Source organism: Empidonax traillii, unplaced genomic scaffold (genome assembly GCF_003031625.1).
Source record: "Empidonax traillii isolate 1590-97213 ecotype Southwest subspecies unplaced genomic scaffold, ASM303162v1 scaffold4:size3804566, whole genome shotgun sequence".
In the NCBI taxonomy this organism is placed as follows: domain Eukaryota; kingdom Metazoa; phylum Chordata; class Aves; order Passeriformes; family Tyrannidae; genus Empidonax; species Empidonax traillii.
In genome coordinates this window covers 1799354-1818594 of record NW_020955197.1, presented here as the reverse complement: position 1 = coordinate 1818594, position 19241 = coordinate 1799354, and positions in this window count along the sequence as shown.

Sequence of the window (19241 nt, the reverse complement as noted above, 5' to 3'; positions counted from 1 at the left end):
CACTACAGGGAGGCCCTAGAGCCCCTTCCAATACCTAAAGGGGCTACAGTAGAGCTGGAGAGGGACTTTTGACAAGAACATAGACTACATGACAAGGTGGAATGGCTTTAAACTGAAAGAAAATAGTTTTAGATCAGATATTAGGCAGAAAATCTTTACTGTGGAGGTGGTGAGGCAGTGGCACAGGTTGCCCAGAGAATTTGTGGATTCTCCATTCCTGGAAGTGTCAAGGCCAAGTTGGATGGGGTTGTGAGCAACCTGGTCTAGGGAAAGATGTCCCTGTCTGTGGCAGGGAGGCTGGAACTGGATAGTCTTCAAGGTCCCTTCCAACCCAAACCATTCTCTGAGTCTGTGATTCTACAGATATTATTTATTGTTGCTATTATATTATTGTTGTTGTTGCTACTCCATTTGAAGATTTATTAAAAGAGCTGAAATAAATCCACATTTGTGCCAGTCAAAAGGTAACAAGCAAGCAATCCTCCTGATGGTCAGCATTTGCAGAAAGCCATAATGGAGGAAAGAAAAAAAAAAAAAAAACAAACAAAAAACCCCCTCGTGCCTAGTTCACTTCACCCTCTTCTCCCTGTAAGCCCTGGGATTACAAGGTTATCATTGCTATTCATTGTAAAATTAGTGCAGGGACGAAATCACCATTGTGGTGACGTGAATCAAGTCTGCCCTTGGCATGGGTTGTTGGCACTAAGTGGCATAATAAAATGACAAAGGACATTTTCAGTCAATAACTGAGTTGAATGTATTCACTTCAGATTGCTATCTAAGTAGATAATATTTCTGCTGTTCTCATTTCTGAAATACCTCTTGTGTTTCCCTGAACATGATAAGGGAACACTGACCATGCAGGTTACTTTTAGGCTTCTAAATAGCTTGCACAGAACTTAAAAAGATGTTCCTTAGTTCAGTTTCTTCATCTGCAAAGATACTGCCTTAAGAACGGCTGAAAATCCACAAGTGCAGGAGCTTAATGCCTAGACATGCTTTGGAAATATTGCTGTCTGAAGAATGCTGGCTTGAATTTCTGGGACAGATAAAGCTGCTCTCAGTTCCTGGCTCTGCACTTAAACAGTTACTTGTCTGCTTTAACAGAGTTAAAAGTTACTTGATTTCTCACTTGGCTATTTCTCCATCTATGAAATAGAGAGAACACCACAGAGTTTTCCAACACACTTTGAGAAGTGCCACACAAAACACTGACTGCCAGCATCTTCCTGGGACAACTGGAAAGACAACTCATTCAAAGGTCATGTCAGTGTGTTATTAAAATATAATCACAACACTGGTTCATGTGCATGCAACCACATTCTTTTGGGGTCATTGTTTCAGTGCTGGAAGGGGAGTCATCTGCTCTTGCTCCACCTGTTTTGCCAGGAAGACATATGATTTGAAGGTCTTGTGAAGGAGGAGGAAGGGACTGAAGAACTGAGCAGGCAAAGGAGAGTCATCAATGCTCCCAAGGACTTCCAAGGATTTTCAAAGAGGACCATAGCCAGCACTTGTTTTTCTACAACCATCCCTCCCCCAACAGCAGATCATAAAATCATAGAATCATTTAGGTTGGAAAAGACACTTAAGATCAGCAAATCCAACTGTTAACCCAGTGCTGCCCAGTCCACCACTAAACCTAAGGGGTAAAACCCAATTGGTAAAGAAATATTTCCTAATATCCAATCTAAACCTTCCCTAGAGCAATTCCAGGCTGTTTTGTCTCATCTTATTGTTTGTTACCTGGGAGAAAAGAGTGGCACCCAAAAAAAGCTGAAAGCTGTTTAAAAACTGGAATACATCTTTAATTCTCTCACCTTTACAGGTATCCAGATAGATGAAGTGCAGACAGAGTTCACCTGCTGGGGAGGCACATCTGTACACTGGCTTGTGTGTTTGTAGGAGGAGGGAGAAGAGACAACATATCTACACAGCTGCTCAGATGAACCTGAGTTCTGAGGTGTGTCAGAGAGGAAGAGACCATAACACCACTGGAATTGGCAGCACCTGTCCTTTCCACATCTGTTAGGAGAAGTGCTTGACAGCTGGTAGGTTTGAAGGCTCAGGAGAAATAGGACTGTTACGGAGATAATGGGCTTTTCCCCAAGAACGTGACCTGGATGGCGGGGGAACAGAATCCTAAATTTCTTTACTGATAAAAATCCCATTCTCCTTCTTCCCCAGAGTACCACAAAAAGTACTGATGACCTTTCTAAGAGAAAACAAAGCATTGAAATATGGCCATTTCTTCATGCAGAGCATGTATATACCTCTAAAATCTTTCGGCTCGGGAGCATTTAGTAACCCATTTTCTCAGTTCACAAACTTCATTCCATTTCCTAAATCATATCCCCTTGTGAAAGAAATCCAAGCCCAGCAGAATACCTCCTTCAGGCCCATGAAGACCAGATAAGACTGGTTAGACACTGTTTACTTTCTGCGACTCAGAGGCTGAATCACTCACTCCGCTTGTGCTGCCTTTGTTTTGGATTGGAACATAAGAAGCTTATTGCCAGTAGTCATCACTACTAGGAAACAATATACTGGGAAACTACATGTTTTATTTTTGGGGTTTTTTGGACTCACATGACCTTTGTTAAAAAATAGCTATGCAGATGAAAGAAAAAAAGGAAAAGCTACAAACAAGTCTGGTAAGTGATGAAAAATGTAGAAGCGAGGTAGCAGTTACACTGCTTCTAATATTGCCTCAGGGTGCTCCAACAAGAGCATCAACCCTTCTTGCTCTCTTCTTACAGGATGGTTGTGACAGCCCACTTGCCCTGTGCTAGTACAGAGAGAGTAGGAGGCCAGCCTGTGCAGCATGCTCAAACCACCTGTTTTCTGAGAAAAGGCAATAGAGGAAGGGATACAAACACAGTTCTTTTAGATCTCCCCTCTGATCATGAAACTGAGAGTGGCTTTGTTCAGGAACCGAGACAGGACAAAGGAGATTTGCCACTAAAGCTGTGGCACAATTAAGGGTCCATCCCCTCTTGCTGGTTGCAGGGCAAACTTCAAGTGTCTGCACTGTGTAATCTGTGGTATTTTCCCTGAAGAGGTGTGTTCATTAATGTGAGATGCACTGAAGTACGTAAAAGAGAAAAAAAGAAAAGACAAAAAAAAGTTAAAATCAAGCTCTGCATATTGTATCCTTGCATCTCGATACTGAGTCAGCCCCCCCAAATTTTGTGTTAAAGTCTGACCTTTGTTATGGTTTTCCAAGAATTTTTAATTTAAATGCTTTAGTATAAGGAGCTGTATGACTTCTTTTAATATAGCAAAATTAGAATTTTCAAGATTTACAAAGTGATTGTGTGTTTTCATGGTTTCAGCCAAGAAATATGGCAGTTTACAAGGTGTCATGAATCTCCACAATTTTAAATTTAATTTATACTCTTTAAATTAGATCTTTTGTCAGGCTTTCTTTATTCAAAAGTTCTTTATACAGTAAGAATATTTTGGCACCACTGGTGTAAAAAGCTCTTGCAAGACAATTGTCTCCTGATGTGCATTTCTTCAAGTCATCTTTCTCTATAGGATGTAGTATTGCTCCTTTCCACTTTCTTCTCAAGATTTATAGAAGTTTGAAGGTATAAAAGAATAAACTGAATTACAAAATCCAGCCTCTAAATCCTACAACTAAAAGCGCACAATCTGCTATGACATTTCTGGCCCTCCAGAGCTAAGCTTGCCAAGTATGACTGTTTCTTTTTCTAAAAATTGTAGAATCTGGACAGGCATTCTGCACTTTTTTCCAGCTAGTAGGATATGCTTACTGGAAGGATACTAATGAAGGGAAAGAAATATTAGGGATCAAGAATAATGTCTTAATACACCCAGATTTATATAGTCTCTTCTGCATCTTTATTTTAAAGCTGGTAAGGTTTTTAATCCAACATTACAGCTACATTTCTATTTTCTGTTAAAAACTAGTTTTATACTAAGTTTATACCTAAGAGGAGTGGTTTCCTTGCCAATATTTGTATCTCATGCGCCAGAATTCATGCTTGTGATTGACATATAAACTTACTGGTGAGTCACAGTTACACACTTATTCAGCACTAACTAAACTTACCACCATTAACATTGTCATTTCTTTATTTATGTCCAGACTTACCACATCAATATTGTAATTGAAGTTTCAAGAGGGTGTGAAAGTCTGCTTTGGAGCAAATGGGAGGATAAATATCAAGTTTCCTGCTCTAGAGACTTAAAGCATTTGAAAACTCTCTACCTTTTACACTGAGAATATTTGTGATTCAAGCTTTGGATAATTTTTTTTTTTTAAACCTCATTTTAGTTCTTTTTAAGTGAAGACAGACATCTACAAACCAGCACCATGACAGCCTTGACTTTGTTTCAAGAGACCAGTTACATATTTTAGTTTTTAATTTGGGTTTTACTTTGAAGATGAAGGTGTATATAGTCTAAACAGAATATTATAAGATCTTTTTGCCTAGAACATAATGAAAATTCCATTCAGAATGCATCTTGTTAAAACAGCTTTTCAGATTGCTGAAAAACTAAAATTTCATTGTGAGTTTTTACATTTCTATCCATGCCTGTAGAATACCAAAGCCTTTGGATGATGATTTAGCAAATTTTGGCCAAGTGATTTTTTGGGGTAAGGGAAGGTGAATATGCTGCATAATTTTAATTATCACTTTCATGGATAATTCCAATGAAATTATATGAAATGTGAGCTTTGTCTTTTGCACATTCCACAAAACCCAAATATCATGCCAAAAAATCACTGGTTCAGATATAAACTGCTAAGGGAATTATTATGTCAACTAGTGTAGTTTCCCTTATTTTGAGTGGATTATTAAGTTTCAAGAAGAAAGCTAACTATGTCACTTAAATTCTAAACCATTTCAGTTTTCTGAAACAACTTTTGTGACTCAGTGTTCCACTCTGCTCAAATATTTTTTGTCTGTGAAGAAGAGAGAACAGAGTTTAGTGAGATTAGGAATTAAGGTATGGAGAGTTACACTATGGGAGTTAAAGGCTGTGGCAATGAGAGAACTGAGTGAGTGCACAGCATATCATGGAATCATGGGTTTGGGTTGGAAGGGACCTTTGAAGGCTGTCTAGTCTAAACTCTCTGCAAGGACATCTTCAACTAGATTAGGTTGTTCAGACCCATCACCAACCTCAGTGTAAGAACTTTCAGATTTAAGCCATTATCCCTTGTCTTATTGCAATAGTCTAATAGTTGATGCACTTAGCAAATATCCTTAAAAATGTCATAGTCTTATCTTGTTAGGTACCTTCTGGGTCACATTCCTTGGCCCCAGTGTACAGTGGAACAGTACACTCTGGATTTAAGTGCCAAGCATTCAAGTCTTATCCAATGTCTCTTACGCATGCCTACCATTTGAGGAAATTTGAAGGCAGCAAGGTTATAACCATAGGCAAATATTGGACTTGGTGAGAATTCAGCTACCTTTCTCAGAGACGGTGGCCTGCCCAAATAATAACATTCACTCATAGAGATAGGAGTGATACTGTCTAGATCACAGAACCACAGAATATGTCAAGTTGGAAGAGACCCACAAGGGTCAAGTACAAATCCTAGCCCAGCACCTCTTCCCAAGAGTTATACCATGTGCCTGAGAGTATTATACAAACACTTCTTGAACTCTGTCAGGTTTGGTGTTGTGACCACTGCTCTGGGGAACCTCTTCCAGTGCCCAACCACCCTCTGGGTGAGGAACCTCTTCCTAATATCCACCAGAAACCTTCCCTGGCACAACTTCAGGACATTCACTTGGGTTCTGTCACTGATCACCACAGAGAAGAGATTAGTGCCTGCCCCTCCTCTTCCCCTCACGAGGAAATTGTAGCTGCAATGAGGTCTCCCCTCAGTCTTCTCTTCTCCAGGCTGAACAGACCAAGTGACCTCAACCATCCCTCACATGGCTTCCCTTCAAAGTCCTTCACCATCCTCATGGCTCTCCTTTGGACACTCTCTAATGGCTTAATATCTTACATTGTGGTGCCCAAAACTGCCACAATATTCAAGGTGAGGCCGCACCAGTGCAGAGCAGAGCAGGACAATGCCCTCCCTCGACCAGCTGGCAATGCTTTGCCTGACACCCCCCAGGACACAGTTGGCCCTCCTGGCTGCCAGGGCACTGCTGACTCCTTTCAACTAGCCACCAACCAGGACCCCCAGGTCCTTTTCCATGGCACTGCTTTCCAGCATCTCATTCCCCAGTCTGTATGAACATCCAGGGTTGCCCTATTCCAGGTGCAGAATCCAGCACTTTCCCTTGTTGAACTTCATATGGTTGGTGACTGCCCAGTCCTCTCATTCGTCGAGTCTCTCCCTCTCTCTGCCTCTTTACTTATTCCTGACTTAGCTGCACTGAACACCCTTGTGACACACAGTACACAGAAAATTAGTAACACTTAAACATTTTCAACCTTGTAAGTAAACATGATCCATTGTTTCAACTCTTTCAGCATTGCTTAACAAATCCTGCACCTACACATGTATTTTCTGCAATTCTTTGTTCTGATGGCCAATAAAGTCATTAACCTGGAGTGGCTCTTTGGCTGTCCCAGAGTGCAACATGGAGTTCCCTGCACTCCCTGTCCCTTGCACCAAGCTGGTCTCCAGCTCAGTTATACAACAGCAAGTTCATTAGCTGAAAGTGGGAAAAGCTTCAATTACCTAAATAGATGAAGGTCTAAAAGTAGTTTCTGAGCACCAGCTAACGCAGCCACAACCTGGATTCTGGCACTGGCTTACAAAGTGCTGAGTTCCACTGTGCATACATGAATCTACAGAAGGAGTCCACTTTAAGTCAGTAAAGCATCCAAACATCTGTTAATTAATTTCTCTGCATTACATAAGGCAACTACATTCATTAAATTATTATAGTAATCAGTGGATTGGGTGTTCAACAGTAGAACTGTCTCTGAAGTAGTAGCACTGCCAGGTTAGTTTCATCTTTGCCCCAAAGTCTGTTCTGTTTAGATTCTCGAATAAGAAAGCCAACATGTAGGTTAAAATATAACTAGCAGAAAGACAAGAATTCTTATCTCCAGGGCACAATGGAAAAAAAAAAAAAGCAGCCCAGAGTAAATCTCATCAGTTCCTTGATGATGAAAATCTAATGCAGCAGCTGTTTGCCTGGGAACAGTCTCTCAACACATTTTGATTTCACAGCACTGAATTAATCTTTTGTGGAGAGCACATGAGAACAGCAGCTCTTTCCTTGCAGATGGGGCAGATCGTTCCTTTTTTCTGATACAACTCAGTGACTGCTCTAACACTAATACATTGCTTAGGACCCTGCTATAGACACAGCGAGATGGGAGAGGGAAAGGGTGTCCACAGCTCCAGGAATTTTCAAAGAGAAGAAAAAAAGTCATGCACATCCACTAGTGAAAAGCAAATTTTAAGTTAGTAACAGACCATTTGCTCGCAAAATGCATAATTAACCTTTAGAACTCAAAATGCATTGAATTTAAAAGCTGAGCTGTAGGCAAGAAGGGTTATGTGTTTATGTATTTGTAATACAGACATTTAGATGAACATTAGAGAAAGAAAGAGAGCTGCACTCAGACTGCCTATTTGTGTATATGAACTGTTCTGTACCAGTAAGATTAAGTCAGCAGAAAAACTGACATCATTAAATCCATGAAAATCCCAGGTTGCAGGGCTATGAACATATGTCATGTTGGTGAAGTATTCCATTTTAATCACAATATCTTGGTAATTTATACTGAAAAATCACTCCTGGAATAAAGTGATATGACAGAATAATATCTTAAAAACTTTGTTATCAATGCTTCTGCAAGCATGATGACAAATGTAGATGTTAAAACTTACATATGAGGAAACATAACAGAAAGAAAATAGAAGATACCATGCTTTCTCTAAACCACAGTGGTTTTATACAATCTCAGTTTTTATATAATGTTTCTTTTTTTTTAATACAACAACTGTACTAAATCAAACTGGTGTGTAGAACTGGCAAAAATAACTTCACCAGAGAATTTCCAGATCTCTCTTTTTTTTTTTTTTTTCCTGTTTAAGAAACATCACCCAAGTCAGGGAAGAATATGTGCTGGTACTCTTTCAGATTTTTCACTGTAAAACTACAAAACTTTCTTCACAGATATTTCCAGTATTTTCTGGTGAAAGAAAGCAGGATGTAAGTAAAAATTCTGACTTTTGGCAAATTTAGATGGGTTTTCTTTTTTCCCCTGAAAAGGGTACATCAATTTCAAGTGGTCACTGTAGGTGATACAGCTTTGTAGAAGAATGTTGAAAGAAATTTATTTTTTTTCTAATAATCTTAATTATATTTTATGTATTGTAATTACATGACATATATCAATATTATAATATTAGAATGTCGTAACTCATAAGCCCACTGCAATTTGTCAGCTGTCTGATGACATCTAAAGCTAGCATATGTTCAACTCTTAAATAAAAGTGCTAGAGAGCAAAATAAATATTCCAAAATATTCCATATTGTATGAAGATAAAAGTCTTTCTTATATTCATTTTTTATGGAAGGAAAGTTTTTATGGAGATGCACATGTAACTCTGTAAATCAACATCATAAGAGGCATTTTTACTAAAGGCTTTCTTGAATTCTTTCGATTATTGTAGTTTAGGTCAACAAGTGGTGTTTAGTTCTTACTGTTTTAAGCACGTAGGTACAAAAAGGGTGGGTGGTTTTTTTTAACCTGAATTCTCTACTAGTGATTTTTTTTATCTGCCAAGATTTTTGTATTAGATGAATTTCAGAAAATAACATTTGTTCTCAGTCATGACCCACAATTCTTTAGGAAAGCAAGTGCAGACTACTTCTTCAGCCAATGAGAAGCATGAATGTCAAATTTCCATGGCTTTTTCTGTGCAGCGAGGATAACACTAAAGGGAAACACTATCCTTGCAGTGGCAGCTTTTACACTGATACTGTTTGTTTTCCCTATGGTGGGTGTTTTTTTCCTTCTGTAGCATTTTACTTTTATACATGTATCTCTCTATATTAAGAAAATTCTGATTAGCTGCATATTAGTTTGTTTTGGAAAGATTACTTTGAGAGAAATAAATGTTGACATAAAAAGCAAAATCCTGTTGCTTTCCAGCGAAACTAGTTCACATTTATCTATTCATCTAAAAGACAGCAAACAGAATTATTAGGGAGGTGAATAAAGCAGAGAAAAATGTTTGTAATTATTACTTGAGCAATTTTCCATTCCCATTGTTTGTGCTCTGAAAGACAAAGAGATACAATTTGAAAACTGAAAAAAGCCTTGCCACCAAGATACTGAAACAGTTGAATCAACAGCTGAATCATCTGCATATGGATGACCGATCTAAAGTAAACAATTCCCTGATAAATTAAGGACTATTTGTTTTTCACTTACTGCAAAATGAAAGCATGTTATTTTTAAAAGGGACAACAATTACACAAAAAGGCTTTCCTTGCCAATATGTCAATGTTTAATTCAACGGTTGTGTGTACTTTAGCATCCAGATCACAATATTTCATTCTGCAGCTTACTTTAATTCAAAATGTCCAGTTGGGGTTTGACTACCAGCTACACACCTCTGCTTGGGTACATATGGTCAGCCTGAAAAATCACAGAAATAGATAAAATGCCTATTTTACATGAGAGTGGAACAGAAAAAGTTTAAAATAAGTCATTCATACCTAAAACCTGGGCTCATTTTACAGATGTCTCCTGGCTGCTCCAGCCCCAGTCTACATCCATGCATTGAGGCTTGCAAGTCAGGTTGGACTTTCGGTTAAAATTTTCTTAACTAATGGTAAATGTCTGACTAGACTAGTGTCTAATGTCTCCTGACTAGAAGATGAGAGGAAACCTGATGAGGGCCATCTTCCATCCTTCACACTAAGGGAGCATCAATCACACGTGTCATTCCTGAAGAATATTCACCTGTTCTTCACAACTACAATATGCCATCAGTGCTCCACAACTTTCCTGCACAACATTTCCTTAAACTTAAAGAAAAATCTTAACTAGTAATCAAAGCTCCCTTTTGGAAGTTAAACTCACTGCTTTCTGAAGCATTTCTCATTTTTGTGAAAGAACAGACTGACTGGCTTTTGCAACATTTTTGAACATTATGAGACTTATTTTCACTTGTTTCGGTAAACCTCCAAGCACTATTTATGTTTCCCTTGGAAACCTTTTATTTTATATCATTGATCAGGTTGCTTCATATTTGATTCCCTCCAAATTATTTTTCTTTTATTAATGTGGTCTAAAACACAGCACTGCTGTGAAAACCTTGCAGCACAGAATGATGAAGAAGAAAGGTTATTTCCCATTTCTCACACAGATCATCTTCTAATCTCATTCCTGGAGAAGTGCTTGCTTTCTCACATGAGCAGCACTGATGTCTCATCCAATCTGTGGGCTACAATCATTCCTGGGTCCCTTTTTACCAGAATGTTTCTAACTCAGTTGTTTTTCATTCTGTTTTTCAGAATTTTATTATTCAGTAGTCTGAATTCCTGTTGAATTCTGCTCTCCCTTTGGAAAGGCAACGGTCCCTGCTGAGATGCAGTGCCCTGCACTTGTCCTTGACTCATATTCACCAACTTGTCAAGGTCAATTTTAAAGCTAAACATGTCTACGTATTCTCTTTGTCTTACAGCTTACTATTACCTCTAAATTTATTGACTGTACTCTTATTTCATCATCCAATCATTAACACAAACTGTTGATGAGTGCCACACAGAGGTCATATTCCATGACTTTAAGCTACTGAATTCTGGGAACAGTTTTCCAACTAGTATTGCACGAAGCCTTCAGCACATACAGCTCGCCAAAAAAGTGTCAGGTGAAACAACACAAATCTGTACTAAAACCAGAATGTGTAACATCTGCTGTTTCTATCTGTTAAGACAGCCTTCTATATTTTTAAAGGCGGAAATTACGTTGGTTAGACATGATTTGTTCTTGACAAATCTGTGTTGGCTGTTTCTCAGTTCTTGTTTTTTTCTAGAGACTTATAAACTCTTTTGTAATTGCCCAGCATTTCTGCAGAAATTTCTAGTAAGCTGTGAGACAATTTGTCATCTAACACTTATCTCCCTCTTTAAAATAAAATAGACAGCAGGGTTTTTTTGGGTTTTTTTGTGTTTTTTTGTTTTGTTTTGTTTCGTTTTGTTTTGGTTTGGTTTGGTTTTTTGGTTTTGTTTTGTTTTTGTTTTTTTTTTTTTTTTAGCCATCCACTGTTATGCTCCTCCTCCACAGGTTTCCAAAAGTAGCAGCAAATGACAGAGATATCCTCATCTCCCCTCTGGAGTTCACAAGGAATGTTGTCATGATCCTTCAGTTTCACTTGGACCACAGTGAACATTTTCTTATCTCAGGATGGACTCTCTCCTCCCATGCATAGCTGCTAGTGAGTGCCTTGCACAACTGGAGCTCTGCTGGAGCTTGCTGTGCTTTTTAGAATGTTGAGGGGAGGGGGATGGGGAAAGATAATAAACCAACTTGTCAGATTTTCCCAAGAAGCAAGATTTATTAGGAAATTGTACAAATATTTTTGCTGTTTGGATTCCATGCTGTGTTACTCATGGAAAGGAATAGGAATTAAATAAAAAATAAGATGATCACTTTCTACAGGAGAGAAGTCTCTGGTAACCAATACTCTTTGGTGATATTTAAGGTCAGAGATAATAGCTGCTCCTATCCTCTACCCACTATCACTCCATTCAAAGTTTCTCCCTAAACAACATCTGCAAGGAGTTAATCAAGAAATCAATGGGAAAATGCAGGGTTTTCTTTTCATGTGGGAATATGCCAAATTTTAACTTTACTTGAAGACCTGAGAAGATACTTTAATAAAAAATTATTTTCACTAGAACCAGTTAGAAGTGAACTTATAATCTTTTGAATGAGGGAATATTTTGTTCCCCTGAAACATTCTAATACAACCAAAGGAAATAAATCTACTGTTCTTTGAGTAATTTTTTTCTTCTGTTCAGTCTGTCTCCACTAGAATGACTATTTTTCAGCTGTGTTCTTGCATCAGCTCTGTCTACTCAAACTTTCCACATCAGTGAGGAACCTCATTTCTGCAAGACTGAGAAATGATTTGCCTGAGAAGGAAACCAGCCCTCCACATAATAGCAGTACATAGAGGTAATCAGGAATTCAGTGTTCTCAAATGATGCTGAATGGCCAAACCTGATCCAACTCTAGTAAAGTTAAGCCAAGTGCTAGAAGGAATAACGTCTTAGGAGGAAAGGGAAATAAAGGAGGAAGGAGACACACACACCACACTGCAGCAAATATACAGAGGTCTTCTTGAAGGAGGGAAAAGGTCTCTCCAAACGGATGTTACAAATCTTGCAACACTTGGTAGAAGTCAAAAGGGAAAAGCTGGCAGGAGGGCAGTAACCAGCTAGACTCAGAACTTGTTTCACTTTTCAATGGGCTGATTATCATATAATCTTTAAAAGAAGAGAAATAACAAAAAAAATCACCACCTTTGAGGCTCACTTTTCGAACATGTAATTTCATCATATTTCTTGACTGTTTGAAGGGCTGTTGCATAAACACCTATTTTCAAGATGTCAGCAAAATTACTTGGAGACATTGAGCTATGCAAGCTGTTTGGCAGTAATTGGCACACCCTACTACTTGAGATGGGGGATTATCTCTGTTCTGTATTTCAGATGTAATATTGGCAATGAGCAATGTCTTTTTATGATAGTTGTGTTGAGTCATTGGCTAATGTAAAAAAACCCAAAAACAACCCAAAAGCCACAAACCCAACAACAAAAATAATAAAAAAAATATCATCAGTTCTTCTTTTTGGCCAAAAATGTCAACAATATCACAATATCCTAAGTGTCTCCTTTTGGTACTCTAAATAGATTGTGTTAAATTATCTATTTCCTCAATACACTGAAGTGAATTTCAGAATTAAGAGAAAGCAGTTTCATTTGGTCTTGGTCTTTGTTTGATGTTAGATAATCATCATCATCTGTTTTTGAGTGGAGTTTGATGGTGAAGAACTGCCATAATTAACTATTCTTGCCCTCACACCTCTAAGAGAGAGACACTACTCTGCTCAGATGTCTCTATTAGCCAGGACTCCTTGACCTCACCCAGCCAGGCAGGTTGCAGGCTTGCTGTGGATCTCACAGCCTCATGAGATCCTTTTCAGGATTCCAGGTGTTCTTTTTCAAATCCAGCCCAAGGCAGAACAGTTTGGCAGAAAACTGAACACTTTGATTTTGTTTGTGATAGAAGCTCATAGTATCTTCCTTGGATACATTCGGCACTTTTGTTAAAAGCAAGCTACCCATGCATCAAAAGTGCATGGGTAAAAAAGTTTTGCATTATTCCTTGGGAATGGATGACTGCCAAATTAACTATTCCAAAACCAAATTCTTGGCTGTGAAGGGCAGGAACAGGACTCATATGATTTGTAAAGAGGTAAACGAGAGGCCTGTCAGGCTTGGAGGTGATGTTAGCCGCGTCAAACAACCTCAGTATTTTGCAGTGGGAATTTGGTTGGTTAGAGATCCCCTCTAAATCAGCTCTGAGTGGGGAGAGAAGGGACTTCTTCACCCAAAAATCACCATCACGTTGAACCCAGAAGAGACCCATCCTCAGAGTTAGAGCATCAATGCAGAAAGCACCGATGATAAACTTCAAAGGACTTCTCTTTTCTCTCCTTTGTAGGCAATGTCCAGTAATAAAGGACAGTGATCAGCTCTTGTCCATGGCATGGGCTCAGGCGCAAGAGTCCAATAGTCACCCTTCTTGATAAAATTCCATGAGGTCTGACTGTTCTTTATCCTGATTCCCCAACTTCAAACTAAACACATTTGGCCTCTTATTGAAACATGCATCTCCAGCCTGAGCTATTATTTGTCCAACAGTAGAGCCAACAAGAAAAGAGCACAAAGCAGGACACACTGTATATGGAAAAGCCCCTATTTTAGTATGTTCCACCCATCATTGTCTCTAGGACTATACTAGCCTCACCCTAGCTGCTGTGTGAATAGGGCCTTTATAGGTAACAATAGAGGTAACAAGTAACAATCAAGAAAAGTGATGGCATATTTTTACAGGTAGTAGAACTTATCAGAGTCCTGAGAATCAGAGCTTAGAAGCTTCTTGAAAACAAAAATTGTTTAATCTTGAGTCACCATCAGTCATCACTTCATTACTGCAGAGCATAGGGACAGAATAACCTAGAATCATATTTTCTAGCCAGCACTTGCTTCCTCCAATGAGCTTCTACGTAAACCATTTAGGGGTGTAAAGAATGACTATAACCTGACAAAATTCTGGGGAAACTCCTTAAAAAAAAAAAAAAACACCACAAAAAAACCAAAAACCATCACTTTGTTGTAGTTCCAAATGTGGTGGCCTTTGAGCCCTGCTTGCATAAAGTGCATGCTGACATTAGTTTCCTGAACCATGGCAGTGTAACCACAGAGCAGAAAGGCAGAGGCAGCTACTTTGACTCAGAGTTTGGGAAGCATCAAACCATTGGTTTGAGCAAGAAAGAGAATAAAAGCTTATGTGCTGCAGCAACAGGCAGATGCTCAGTGTCTTCTTCCATATTTATTAAATAGGCAGTTTATACAAGTATTTGATCATCATTAACCTTCACTTTGTAGAAACTTGCCTGAAGTGACAAAACTTGAAAAGGAAGGGTAGAATCTACTTTTGGTAAAGTCTGCATGCTTCAGTTTTATAGCTTTTCAGTACCTCAACGATGACTGATTTTATAAAAACACAAAAAATGTCAAAGTACCTTTTAATGAGCTATTTGTTTTAACTAAGGAGCCTCATGCTGCACTGTGGTTTCTTGGTTAAATAAGGTGAATCTCCCATCCCACTAATTGACAATCGCATCATTTTTTCCACTCTAAGTGACTAATGGAAATCTGAATACCATACATGCTTGTTCTCCTGAAGTTTGCTTAACACAGCATGATGGCAAAGCATTTGTAGGTTTAGTCTTTAATGTATTGATTTTTCTTGTTAGGTTTTGCTAGTCAAAGTCAGCAAAGTCTTGTTAGAATACTGCAGTGCCTGATTATCTCAAAGGTACAGCTGTCTCCCATTGTCATTAACTTCGCAGTGAGCTAAAGGTTTTTTAATCCTCCAATGGAAGGAAAATCAGAACTGAAATCATTTGCCAAATCCTATCTATCAAAGTTTTGGCAATAAAATTTGTCAGAAATTTTAAAGAGGAAGTCATCTTTGTACCAGCAAAAAATATGTTATTTATCAGAAAATTGAAAGAAATGAGATTGTTAAATGTTTATGAAGGTTAGGTTTTCTTTTCAGATAGAGGTTCTAGGAATTTGATTCCATCTTGATAAATTCTTGACAACATCTGAGGACTTCTACAGCCTGAAAATAAAGTATGGAAGGCTACATAGGTTTGGGTAATTCAGTTGCTAGACAAAATAATTTTCTGTATCTCCTCTGAGGACTATAAGGAAATCTCCAATCTCTTATTTGGAAAAAGGTTCTTTTCTGTAGTACATAAAAAACAGAGAGGTAAAAATTGATTTTGTTCCTGCCTACATTTAGCAGCATTTTGGTCTTCATTCATTAGTGACTAAATTTTCAGGCATCTTGACAGACTGAAAGACCTCTATATCCCAGTGACTTTAGCTCTTTATGAGTTTCATCTTTAAGTTGGATGGGGTTGACTGTCTCTGGGCGAGTAGTAAAGTTGGCAGCAGAAGTTCCAAAATTCCATCAAAGTAATTTGGGAGGCCAGAAAAGTGCTCAAATTAATTTTTGTATCAAGTGGGTGACAACTTCTCCATATGAAGTTTTGCAGAGTTTTATTCATTAGTCATTGGGAAAGCACAATCTAACTCTGTAGATGCTAAGCAGGATGCCACCCTACAGGTTAAACTAAATAGTTAATAACCTTTCTGGCTCACACAGGTTAGGGAGAGGTCAGACAATTACTGTTCCAAGCTCAGCAAAGCAGGAGGGGAGAGGGCTCTTATAGCAAGCATTTTGAAAAATAAAATCACATTACAAGCTCAAAAAAAAAAAAAGTGCACTGGCCTAGATGAGGGGTTGGCAGACACTTAGAAGAATGTTTTCTCGTTGATTAAGAGGAGGATTACCATCTATTTAAACTGTTTAAATACTGGCTAAGCAGGTTTGGTCAGTGAATATTTTCTTTGGGTCATTCTAGATTAATCCATTCTTTTTTTCCCCCCTAACTCCTTCCCTGGCCTCAAAAAAATGTAAAATAAACCACAAGACCAAAAGCAACCAAAAAAAAACCACCAACAACCAACCCTTCCCCCCCCCAAAAAAAAATCCCAAACCATCCAACCAACCAAAGAACCTCAAAAAAACAAACCAAACAAAACCAAAACCCCACAACTAAACAAAAAACCCCACACAACCTCCAAACTAAACCAAAACCCCACATTGATAGTTTTAGCAGTTTGGAAGAAGTAGGCATGTTCTAAGCTCCTGGGGACAGATTTTACTTTGCAAACTGGGAAAAATGCAACACAACTTCAACTGTTATTTCAGCAGAACACCGTAATAATTGAGAATAAAATTTAACTCCTACTGTTTTGTGTTGCTGAAGAAAAATTTTTGCCTTTTAGTCTTGTTGATTCTTAATATATTAAAAGGGAGTTGAGGCTTATTTCAAAAATTGGCTACAGATAAGAAAATTTCAAAGCCGCATTATCATATGACATTTCTGTTCAAGTGTAACATTTAATAGCAAAATATATCCCTAAATCAAAGCATACCTGTGTTTATCAGGGTCCTAGCAAGGTAAGATCCTAAACCCTGATAGCAATTTCTGATTCTGTGGCACCATCACATCTGGAGTGAAAAATAATAGAATATACTAAATCAGAAGTTCATCTACTGACTGAAAGCCCATACTCAGGACTAAGCTCTGTAGGCCTTCGTCTGCCCTGATCTCTATCATGGGAGTGATCATATGATCACAAGGCTGTTCTAGGGCAGACACTGCAAAACAAACCCTTCCTCACTGTCTATGGAAAAAAACATGTAGAAAATAAAGGAAGATGCAGAAGGAGAGAAGATCCTGTCCTTGCATGGAAAACAGGTTTTGTTTTGACACTAATAACTCTTAAAAGGAAAAAGGAGGAGGGACTGGCTTTTATTTTTGTGGAGCACCAGGCTCATATGCAGGATACATTGTGTGTTTTCAGCACTGCTGTCTGCCAAGGGATGGGACCGAAGATTGCTCTGAACACAAATAAAAAGCCTCTAAAGATCTGGGGACAAGCCCTTCTGCCTACTGAACTCCCTTCTGGCCTACAGCAGAGTAGAAGCCATCATTCCAGGATATATTTAAACACATAAACCTGTGAACACTTCACATAGGTTATCTATGTAGCAGTAGAAACCAATTAGGTGTAAACAACTAAATCAAAGAAGCAAGAGAGCAATTGTGCCATTGGGAACTCACCAGTAAAGTGACAATGTATTAACTGCTTAAAAACATTCGCACTTTCCACCAAACCTCACAGAGCACTTTAAACCACTCATTTTCTAAGACTTTAAGAACAGCAACAACAACAAAAAGGGATAGGTGCATATTATCTAAGGAATTTCCCCATCACTTTACCTCCTTCCTCAGGCGAAGTGTTAAATATGCATGTAAAATTGTACTCCAGTCTCACACAACTGCCTGTGCAAACTACCAGCCTCTGTAGCTCCAAGGAAGTGAGATTCCAAATGCAATCAGATATAACCGAACTAGTCAACTCCTGTATTTTGCACACAGATGAACCAGCTTTGCCTCAGAGGATGCCGCTTTGTGTTGCTCTTTCTCTAATTCCCACAGTGCCAACAGCCACGCTCGGCACCACACTCCGAGACACAGCTTTTGGAAAAAAATCATGTCACCATGAAGCTTAGTCCCATGTTGTTGTTTTGATTCCCGTAGTCCTATGCAGACCGAACCTCTGCCATGGTGAGAGGCTGGCAGGACTATAAACCTATCAGGAATTATCCTGACTGCTTTGCCTTGAAGCTAGTCCAGCTGAGGTGATGCTTCAGGGAGTGAATCCCTCACTGAGACCCTCTCTGTAGTGGGATCAGGCCGTAAACGTGCTGCCTTTTGTGGAAGCCTTGCTGCAGGAGGCAGGAAGAGGCTGAATTCCCAGACTAGAGATTTCTGGGGCAGGGGAAAAAAAATTTTTTTAATATATATATATACATACATATACAAATATATATATATGAATGGCCATATTTTTATATTTAAAAAAAAAATAGTGAGAGCAACTTTTTACATGGGACAAGAGAGAATAAAGTAAAAGTGATTTAGATTCTGTGTTAGGAACTGATTCTTGACTGTGAGGATGGTGAGGCACTGATACAGGTTGCCTAGAGAAGCTGTAACTGCCCCATTCCTGGAAGTGTTCAAGGTCTGGTTGAATGGGATTTTGAGCAACCTGATCTAGTGGAAGCTGTCCCTGACCATGGGGGGGGGGGGGGGGGTGAAACTATATGATTTTTTAGGTCCCTTCCAACCCAAACCACTCTGAGATTCTATGACTTTATGATGTTTTTGCATCTGGCCAGAGAGGCTGCATGCTGCAGTCAAATGACTGTAGTTTTCTGTCCAAGGCTGATCTGATAAATATGATCTTCCTTCAGTGGGATGGCAAATGGAAAGGCTGACAGAGCAAAAACACAAAATATTGTGCTGTCATCAATCCACTGGTGGAGCTTGAGAAGAAGGACATGGTCAGGAGTAGGAGTTGATGTTCAGCCATGATGAGCTCTCCTCAAACAGAGGACCAACTTATCCAGGTTCACCTTTCTCTGCTGAGAGCAAAAAAAATCAACAATAAAAGGTCAAGGGGTCATGCTGTAGCTAGGGGCACCACCACCTACTCTTTAAAGACCTTGGAACATATCTCATGGCTTGGCAAGGACTATTAGCATGCTTAAGGCACTCTTGTGTGACATTTTGAGTGCATTAACACAGAGCGATCACCTCCAGATGCCAGAAGATATCAACACAGCACTGAATGCTACTAAGACACTACAGATCACTGAGAACCCTGGAAAAGCATTTCAAATCATACTAAAATGAAATAGTTTGTTCTCTTACACCAGAGATATTCTCTTACACAGTATCCCTTAAGGATTTATTCCAAGGTGATGAACATTGCTACTGTACAAGTATGTAGGGGACACATGATCTATTTCACATGAAATGGTTTTGA